The sequence below is a fragment of the Amblyomma mixtum genome, chromosome 7 (genome assembly GCF_055824585.1).
Source record: "Amblyomma mixtum isolate Tamu chromosome 7, ASM5582458v1, whole genome shotgun sequence".
NCBI lineage: Eukaryota > Metazoa > Arthropoda > Arachnida > Ixodida > Ixodidae > Amblyomma > Amblyomma mixtum.
In genome coordinates this window covers 36,180,267-36,191,298 of record NC_143018.1, presented here as the reverse complement: position 1 = coordinate 36,191,298, position 11,032 = coordinate 36,180,267, and the positions used below count along the sequence as shown (strand labels likewise).

General features: G+C 49.3%; 1 pseudogene across 1 annotated transcript; it reads left to right on the top strand.

The window, feature by feature from the left end:
- Positions 1 to 2,065: 2,065 nt before the first annotated feature.
- On the top strand, positions 2,066 to 10,471 carry LOC149335670 (uncharacterized; annotated as a pseudogene). Its single transcript, XR_016284085.1, has 2 exons — positions 2,066 to 2,182; positions 9,182 to 10,471. The product of XR_016284085.1 is annotated as an uncharacterized LOC149335670 (transcript).
- Positions 10,472 to 11,032: the final 561 nt, after the last annotated feature.

The window sequence follows — 11,032 nt, the reverse complement described above, 5'->3', positions numbered from 1 at the left end:
ATGAGCATGTACTCGCATTGTTCAAGGTCGCGTTAGTATGAACACAAGGTCATTCAAGTGGGACCAGTGGATGGAACCATTGGTACACAGATTTTGGACCAAACAATTTGCGTAGAATGTTGGAAATGGTATCAAACGGTTCAGCCTGTTAGAGAGCATAAGATTACAGATAGAATCAAAGCGTAGCGCATAACAGGAATTCGCACCGACGACCTTTGGTTCCCAAAACCGTGACTTTTTGAAACATCAAACGTCCATTACGGCCAAGCTAATTGACGAAGGACATTCGAAGTGGTGTCAAACGATATGATTTTTTTCTCTGTATACGTCGGCGTCAAAGAAGTGGATTTACGGATGAAAGGAAAAATTTGTACCTGATATAGCGAAGATGGCGAATGACGTAATATTTTTATTTTTTTTTAATTTATTTAATAAACAGTACACAAACAGTTGGTTGGACCCATAGCCTTTACGGCTAGTGAGGGGTCCAAATACAAAACAAGCACAATATTACTGCAGACCGTGTAAAAAACTTCAGGATTACCACACACAATTCAATTCATTCCCACATTTCCATGGAAATTAAATATTGTTTTAAAGATACCAAAAAGTTATTTTTTCTTTAACTTCATTTGGGATTTCATTCCGCACATGGGCTCCGCTGTATTCTAGGAGTCTCCGTTGATATTCGTTCGATATTGCCAACGCTCGATACTCATACGCTGCCTTAGCGTATGAGTATCGATCAGAAGAAACACAGTACAGACAGTGAATGTCCGCTGGTGGTCTGCCTCTTGCGTAGAAAAGACAGCGGAATTCGCCAATCGCCAGCATCATCGGCCCAAATTTCACCATCCACTGATCTACGAATGTGAGTGCCGCACGCCATCAATTTTTGGCCCGCCTAAGCCATTTTTCGGGCACCCACGGCCCTTTCTTTGTGACCTCTTCGCCTGAGCTAGGCGTCGCTCCGCTGGGAGCTAGGCCTACTGCGTCGGACGCTTCCGCCACCAACACCATCATGGAGGTGCAGGTGCAGGGAGAGGTTCTTAACCCCCACGACTACGACCCAAGGGACTGGACGCACATTCTTAGTGTGCCTGCCCGCTCCAAGGACGTCCTTTCACCATCCCGAAGCCAGGAGGCCGCAGCCTCTGCTACCGGTGCCCCCAAGTCTGCGCGCCTTGACAAGTCAGCGCACCTACAAGCAACGCGCACAGCTGCGCAGCGTTCGCGGCAGCAGCCGCCGCTTCCTGCTGCAGACTACAAGGTCGTGTTCAGATCACGAGGCGGGCTGCAGCTGGACCTGCTTCCACCCCGACAACTACGGGAAGCCATCCTTCAAGCGGCGTCCCAGCTACACGAACCAACGCGTACCCAAATCAGGGTACACCCCGTAAACAATACGTGCACCGTAAGCACGCCCATAAAAGCTGACGCGCTTGCCCTGGTTAGCGTAACCAGCATCAAAAACCAAGGCAAGGACTTCGCAGTCGCAGCTTACATAGCCCCGCCGGATGGAGCGGTACGCGGAGTCATCTCCAATGCTTATTGGAATGAGACCCCGACAGAGCTCCTGCAAGACCTGATCACCGGCAACCCAGACGCCCTCATCGTGGACGCCCGCCGAATGGGCTCCACGCGTTCCATCATCATCACTTTCCGAGCTGGACCTGTCCCACGCGCCGTTCTTTATGGAGGAGCCCTCCACAGGTGCACACCCTATCGAGGGCATATAGACGCCTGCACTAACTGCCGCGTCCCTGGTCACCGGGCAGACGTGTGTGTCCACCCAAGATCCCATAAGTGCCCCCGCTGTGGGCAGTCCCACCCAAAGGAAGATGTGCCCTCATGCACCCCCAGCTGCATTCTCTGCGGAGGCCCTCATATGACCGGCACCGGGAACTGCAAGGGACGGGGCCGCAAACTAGCGTCCCCGAAGAACGCTCTCTCTCCTCCGGGTACACCGCGGCTTTCCCGCTGCGATCAACCAGGCACAGCCAGCAGACGCAGCTCGACGGCTTCCCGGTCGCCTTCTACAAGCCGGCAGAATGGCAGCAAGAACGCCACGCGTCTCACCTGGGCAGACCGCGTTTCCGGCAAAACCACCCGTCAACCCCCACCACCCCAGTCCTCCCAGGCAGACCCGAGAGACCAGGAACTCAAGGCCTTGCGTGACGAGGTAAGCCGGCTTTCCTCTCTCCTAAGCACCCCCGCCCCCTCCATGCCCCCTCAACCCGCACCCCCTGTCATTAATTCGAGCTCATCATCCACAGACACTTCGAGCACCCCTCCTGCAAAGAAACAGCGCACCACAGACGCCACACCCCCTCCCGTGCCCCCTGAAATAGACGCTAAATTAGCAGCACTCGAAGCAAAATTTGACCATAAACTAAAGGAGCTAGACGCCCGCCTCGAGGCCAGATTCAATCACCTTGCCGCCGCCCTCACCGAAAAACTTGAGCAGCGCATGGACGCTATGCTTACCAAGATGATGGAGCTCTTGGAGCATAATCTTACCCATCGCTTCACCCAACTTCAAGCCCCCTCCACTCCCCCCATCCTACCTCCACAAGCACAAAACACCTTCCCTGAGCCACACATACCAATTGACACCCGTCTTAATACCCTCCTCAATCCCCCCACCATCCAATATGGCGGGGGGGAACACTAATTATCTCCCCATTATAACTTGGAACTGCCGCGGCTTCCGGGCAAAGCGCGCACCTCTGCAACTTCTCCTTCCCACCATCACACCCACGCCCCACATACTTCTTCTCCAGGAGACTGCACACCGAGCAACCCTCCCCAGCTACACATCTACACACTCGGATACCACTAACACACCCAGGGCGTCCACACTCATCCACCGCAGCCTCACCTACAAAACTCATCACATTACGTCTGAGACGCCCTGCGTGATCACGGAAATTATACTTCACACACATTCACTTCCTTCTATATTTATAGCAAACATATACCACCCCCCGTCCCTGCCGATGGCCCCGCTAGAATCACTTCTGCGAAAGCTACACCATCTAGCAGGGAAACATCCCCTACTCATCGGTGGGGACTTCAACAGTCAGCATACTGACTGGGGATACACAACCACGACACATCGGGGTCGCAGGCTCTGGCTGCTCCTGCAGAACCTCCAACTCACTGTGCACAACACGTTTCAGACGCCTACGCGGATCGGCAACAGTGTCAGCATGGACACCAGTCCGGACCTGACGCTGAGCCGCTGTATCCGCGGCGTTACCTTGAACAGAACACAACATACACTGGGCAGTGATCATTACATTATACAAATCACTGTCCCATACAAACCACCCCGTCACGCAAATATGACACACGAACTCATTAACTGGGATGCCTTTCGCGCTGCACGCACCGCCCTCCCAGACACTCCCATCGCAGACATCGATGCATGGGTGCAATCACTCAAGCATGACGTTCACCACAACACGCGACACATTGAAACTACAACCGAAACACCGACCCTTGACACACGCCTAGCCCACCTCTGGGAGGCTTATCACAGCATCCTGGAACGCTGAAAAGGCAACAAACACAACAGAACGCTTAAAAAGCGGCTGGCCGCGCTGCAGACACAAATCCAACAGCACTCTGAGGAGCTCTGTCGATCCAACTGGGGACAGATATGTGACGGCATCGCCGGAAACCTGTCCAGCAAACGTGCATGGCAACTCCTCCGACACCTCATTGACCCCACACGCACCAAATCAGCAGCACAGCACCACGTGACACGCCTCACACATGAACACACTGACGATCCCGACACCATTCTAGACACACTTCAAACCATGTACACATCTCCAGGCGGCCCCATACCTCTACCGCACTACACAGGACAAGCAAATCCAACACTCGACACCGACATCACGGAGACGGAAGTCAGAGCGGCCCTCCTGACTCTCCGCGCCAACTCCGCACCTGGTGCAGACCAAATCACAAACTCCATGCTCCGTAATCTGGATGACCAATCGATCACCCACATTACGAAATACTTCAACCAGTGCTGGAGGGAGGGTAACCTCCCGCAGTCCTGGCGCCACGCGAAGGTAATATTTATACCAAAACCCAACAAACCACTCACCATTCAAAACCTTCGCCCGATTTCGCTAACCTCATGCCTCGGGAAGCTCCTCGAGCATGTTGTGTTAGCGAGACTCACAAGTCACATGGCGGACAACAATCTCTACCCGCATAGCATGGTGGGATTCCGCCCTCATCTATCCGCACAGGATGCCATGCTGCAACTCACACACGACCTTTTTGACCCGCTTCTTCCAGGTCACACCAAGGCAGTCTTAGCTTTGGATCTCTCCAAAGCTTTTGATCGCATTGAACATCAGGCGATCATGACTGCTCTATCCCCATTGAATGTGGGTGTGCGCACGTATGCCTACATTCAAGCATTCCTGACTGACAGCACGGCTGAGATACACTTCGGGCCTCTGTCTTCCACCTCCTACACACTTCAGAGTATCGGCACCCCTCAAGGGTCCGTCCTTTCCCCCTTTCTCTTTAATATAATCCTCATACCCCTCGCCCGGAAATTGGCAACTATTCCCCACCTCAAGCACACTCTTTATGCCGACGATATCACCCTGTGGACATCCCACGGCAGTGACGGCGACATAGAGAACACCTTACAGGAAGCAGCCACCCTCACCCAAAATTACGCACGGACCATCGGATTGTCTTGTTCCCCAGAGAAGTCCGAACTGCTCCTCATCCGGCCTAAGAACCACCGCTGTCCCCGCTCCCCCATTGCCATTGAATTGAATGGTTACCCGGTACCTGAGGTTGGCACCCTTCGTGTATTGGGCTTGCACATCCAGAACGATGGCAAAAACACCACTACCCTCAAGAAACTCAAGCAGGTTGCAGGCGCGATATCGCACCTCATCCGCAGGGTTTCGGGACATCATAGAGGCATGAAGGAGCGCGACCTATGTCGCCTCATTCATGCCTTTGTCCTCAGCCGTGTACTGTACACTACCCCATACTTACAACTATCCAAACATGACATAAACGCTTTGGATGCTTTGATTCGCAAGGCATTCAAGGTAGCACTTCATCTTCCCCTCAACACACCCACAGACAGATTACTAGGCCTGGGCCTCCACAACACGATCGGGGAACTGGTGGAGGCCCACCGACAGGCCCAATACATCAGGCTCACAAAAAGTTACCGACGATTACGTTACTTCCTAATGCGAAATTTGAGCGCAGCAAATAACCTGTTTCACCTTTTCGATAGATTGAGGCAAAGAAATCGAGCAACACATGTATGCGCTATCACAGAATTTTTTTTTTTATTTTTCACACGTATTCCTTTAACAAAGACTCCACTAACAGTTCTTGACAGTCATGAAGGAAGCTTTGTGGTCGGAGAAATAGACTGATATATGTTCGACTTGGTACACCAATGCTTGATTCTCAAAGACGAGATCTATACAAGTGCCTCGCGAGGTCACAGCCGTGGGACGCGTTACGAGCGAGAGGAACGGGATGTTATCCCGCATAAGTGTTAGGAAATTGCTGTTTGTCTTTATGTCAATGTTAAAGTCCCCCACTACTAACATCGGTGTGGATCGATGGACGGTTAATGCGAGTTGCAGGAAGTGCATGACGTCTTTCGTGAGTGCGGTAGGGGCGAAGTAGGCAGCTACTACCAGCAAGCCGTTGGGCAACTTTGCGGCGCACAGTTCGCCAACTTCATGTGACGTGCCAAACATTTCGACTGGTATTGCAGAGAGACCTGTGCGCAAGTAGATAGCGACTCCCGCCGCTCTGTTGTGGTCTCTGCGAGCACCACAGCAGTATAGGAAATCTATGATTTCGAGAGGCTCTTCGGGATCCATCCAGGTTTCAGCAAAGCAAAGTACAGAGGAGTGGCGCAGAATGTGATCGTGGTGTACGTCCTTGGCATGTGCGGCAAGGGAGCGTACGTTAAGAATGTGGTTGTGAATGATGAATCAAGTGCTGCCAGCGAATGACGCGTCCATTGGCTGTCTGCGTGTGTTACTGATGTGTGGTTAACATGTTAAGCTTCGCCTGTAAGAGTGGAACGCGACAGCGTCTTGCAACGCTGCCAGGGAGTCCACAGAACGCCATCGCCAATTCGGCTGCACGCCTTGCTGGACGGTAAATTTATTTTTTGAGGAAAGGAAATGTATCCCTCTCGCATATCTGGGTGGACACCTGCACCTCGCCGTAAGGCAAAGGGGGAAGATGGGAGTGAACGAAGACGCCGTATTAGCTAGACGCGCCTTTGTTCATTCCAAACCATTCAGCTGGCATTACGGAGTAGCTAGCGTGCTCGTATCGCACTCCGGAGACCCTGGTTCGATTCCCCAACTCGACCAATTTCGTTCTCGGTTTTATTGATTTATGCGGTCTAACTAGAAAGGTGAATTAGGCTATTTCATATTTATATTCTTGTATTTCTATCCATCGTGTTCTGTCATTAACCTGTCAATTGTTGGAACTGTCTAGGATGTTCGACACAACGTATATGAAACGAGCGACGTCTTACTGAGTGGGGAAGTGCGTGGTGGTGGAGGGAACGCGGCTTCGTACTTATCTGTTTTTTTCAGCAGCGTCTCCTTCCGCGGACGCTGTTGTCGCTGCGGCGCGCGTCTTTGTTTTATTTTCTTCTGACCTCTTCATTCTCCTCTATATTAATTAGGCTAATTGATTAATTAAGCAATTAACTAAACTCAGTCCAACTTAGTTGCAGCATCACTATACGATCCCTTTGATTGGTTGCATGGTTACTAGCCAAAGTACAATTGGCCCCATTTGAAATTCGCGCACTGTGACGTCACGAGCATTTCGACCAATTGAAAAGCGTGACATTGGGGGCGGAGCTGGTTACGAGGCCGACGCCGACGCCGACGACGACGCGAAACCCAGGAACGGACGCCAACGCCAAAGAGCTGCGCTCTAAAAAAAATAATAAGCGGGAACTGCACGAGCCTGTCTGCTAGCACATCGGGGATAACTTATTTGTCGTTCTAGTTGGTTCGTATAAACGTAAAGATCTGCGCGAACGAAGAACGGACGACGAAGAGGCAGAGACAGCCGCGTGTCTGTGCGTCTTTGCCTGTTCGCCGTCCGTGACTCGTTCGCGCAGATCTTTCTTTGCAACTGTAAAAATTCAGGGGGCACTTTGGCTCTCTAAAGTGCTGCAAGGCGAAAACGTTTCCTAGCCACTGTTTGTTGTTATTTACTTTGTTATTTTCACATTTTGTTTTTATCTATTTTTTTTCTCCTTTTCTTAATTTTATTGTTTCATTTTTATTTTCACATCTTATTTTCTTTTGTTTTCTTATTTATTTTCTTATTTTCTTATTTTTTATTTTCCTTTTCTTCACTTTAGTCCTTTTATTGTATTTATGAAGCCCATGCATTCACTAGATGCGCCTTTATTCATGCTAGAACGTTGAGCCTTTCAAGCAGTGGCACCGAAAGGCGGACGAATCTGCCGACGCGTCTGTCGACACTCCTGCCGACGCGTCTGTCGACACGGCTGCCTACGCGTCTGCTAACGACAGTATGAGGCATTAAAGGCTTCCGCCTTAATATCAGTGCCGCATACGAAAAGAAGTGAGCCTAAAAGATAGAGCGAAATTAAAAATTCAACGGGCACTCTGGCACTCTAAAGTGCTGCAAGGCGAAAGCGTTTCCTGGCGCACTGTTCGTTTTTATTTATTTATTTTTCACATTTTTGGTGTTCTTTATTTCTTTATTTTTCTCATTTTTATTATTTTTATTTTTATTTTCATATTTTATTTTGTTTTTATTTTTGTTTATTTTCTTATTTTTATTTTTATTATTCCTTTTTTTCACTTTATTCCTTTTATTTTATCTATGAAGCCCATGCATTCACTAGATGCGCCTTTATTTATGCTAGAACGTTGAGCCTTCGTGGCGGAGTGTTAGCGTCTGCGCTTCAAATGCCAAAGTGACGCCGAAAGGCGGACAAATCTGCCGACGCGTCTGTCGACACGGCTGCCGACAGCGTCTGCTAACGACAGTATGCGGCATTAAAGGCTTTCGCCTTAAAAGGGATGTAGTACGCCAGCGGGAATGTGTGCGCACCGTGGCACAGCGGTGAGAGCGTTCGCCGCAACGACGACGACGGCTCCAGAACGCCGGATACCTTCTGCTTAGGAGCAACTCCTCGGCGAAAGCAGTCGCCTCGACATCTTTTGCTGCAGTGTATTGTGCCCCTTTCAGACTATCGCAAAATTGAGGGGGCACTTTGACTGTCTAAAGTGCGTAGAGGCGGAAGCGTTTTCCGCACCACTTTTCCTATGTGACACTGGTGACGTCGCCACTGGATGACATCACACATAATTGATGACTAATTACTAAGGACAGATTTCTGATTAACGATTAAGTACTAATTGACTGCTAATTTATGACGCTTAAGCTTCGCCTTTAGGAGTGGAACGCGACAGCGTGTTGTAGCGCTGCCAGGGAGTCCACGGAACGCGACCATCTGTTCGGCGCGATGCCTTGCCCTTCGAACGCAACGCTTTTTGAGGAAAGGTTTCAAATGGCGCTGTAATTCTCAGTCATTTCGGTGGACACCTTAACCGCACCGTACAGGAAAGGATGAAGTGGCAGTGAAAGAAGAAAGAGGGGCCGTAATGAAGAAACTGAAAATTGTATTTGAGGAAAGGAAATTACGCAGTAACTGTCTCACATATCTCGGTGGACACCCGTCAAAACGCGGACGCATCTGTCGACACGGCTGCCGACACGGACGCAGACACGGCTGCCGACACGGATTGCTAACGACGGCATGAGGCATTAAAGGCTTTCGCCTTAATATGGAGTTGACTGCACGATGGCTTCCTCAGCGGAACTCTTATGCGCTCGCGAGCCAGACGAATACTCTTGTCAGTATAAGCGCTTCACCAGCGCTGTGTCACGTTGCGAGATCGTCAACAGCACTGGCACAGCTTGTTATCAGATAACAAGCACGCTCGACTAGGTACCCCGATCGGGATTTCAGTCCATTTGCTTCCCATTTGTTATTCCCGAAACTGCAGGGAATTTCAGCAAACAGAGTGCACAGTTCTGAGAAAGGTCAGGTTGACGTGCATTTATTTCCCTTATGTTTTAATATTTTTTGCAGGGGAGCCTCCTCGTTTCATGGGCCATCCCGATTACGTGCCATCGCTCTTCAAACACAAGACTGGTAACCGCGTCGGTGCTGTCGCCCGTTTCGAAAGGTCGAAGAAAAAAAACACCGCAACCGCGAGTTGTGGTCTGAGTGATGGGGCTCCTTCACTGAGCACTCCACTGCACGACAGCGATCAGACGCAAGCTATGGCTCAAGATGGTGTCACTGGAGATGACGCAACAGACGCTGTCATGACTGATGATTCATCAGCAGAGAAGTGCCAGAATTAACATCTGCTTCAATAAACAACAACTTGAATCGCTTTTAGCTATAAATAAACAGAAAAACGTAAACGTAATTCACAGCTGAAAACAGCAGAAGAAAGTATTGGTCAGTGGCAGACGTGTTATTATGAACTGAAGTGAAGAATGTTGTGTCTTGAGAACATGAAAACACCACAGGACATGCTGTATTATACTGGGCTGCCATCTGTACCTGTTTTTAATCATATTCTCAATTTTGTGGTAGACAGAAACCCAAAGCTTGCCAGAAGTGAAAACCAAAATTTGGGTTCTCTGGAAGAACAAATGTTTATGGTTCTAGTACGTCTGCCAACAGGCATAGCAACGAAGGAAATTTCACGAAATTTTGCTGTTTCCATGCCTACCTTTAGTCGCATTTTCACAGAATGGATACCCGTGTTGGACAAAGATATGGCTGCTATAACAACCTTTCCATCGCTTGCCGAGGTGCAGCGACATATGCCACCCCATTTTAGGCAGTATCCGAACGCACGGATTATTCTGAATACAACTGAAGTGCGCATCCAGAAGCCCTCGGGTTTAAATGCACAAAGATATACTTTTCAAACTACAAATTTGCAAACACTATGAAGTGTTTGGTGGGGGCAACGCCAGATTGTTATCAGGTTTGTGTCACCCCTATTTGGTGGAGGTACGAGTGACAGATCAATTGTTGAGGAGAGTGGCGTCCTAAATCTGTTAGAACCAGGTGATGGGGTAATGGCTGACAAAGGGTTCAAAGTTACTGACCTGCTTCCTCCTCATGTTGACCTTTATATGCCCCCATTTCGCATCCCTGGGAAGCCTCAGATGAGTGCCAGTGATGTTCGAGAAACAAAAGTGGCAAGTGCAAGAGTGCACATTGAGAGAGTGATACGGAGAATAAAAGAGTATCGCATACTAGACAAACCATTCCCCATCAACATCCTGTGCTCGGCTGTCAAACTTCCGAGGACCATTGTTGAATAACAAAAGGGATGAACGGTCAGACTCTGAGTAGATAACCAGTACACAATAGGCTCTTTGCAAAGATATCAATTTAGCTTTTCATTTTGGTGGTTACCTAACGCTTGTGTTCATGTTAATGTTTTTAAGACAGCGCATGAAAGGGTCCTTAAGGGTAACGGAGTGGATTTCAAGAGAAAGCAAACGTAGCAGGGGACGGCAGAAAGTTAGGTGGGCGGATGAGATTAAGAAGTTTGCGGGGATACGGTGGCGGCAACTGACAAAGGACAGGGTTAATTGGAGAGACATGGGAGAGGCCTTTGCCCTGCAGTGGGTGTAGTCAGGCTGATGATGATGAAAGATGCAACCGCTGATATCACTTCCCTATGTTGGCCCTGCTCGATGAAGCGAGGCATTTGTGTGTGAAGATTTGCTATCAAGAAGCAGTTTAAATGAACTTTATAAGTAAAATATGATTGTGCACTTTTTGTAATGTCATCATTAACACTTCTTTTTGGGCAAGTTGGTTCATATTTGAAAACTTTAAAAGGGCGTGTGTGTTTGCGCCCTTTTAAAGTTTTCAAATTTGTAATGTCATGTCTATTGCAAATGTAAT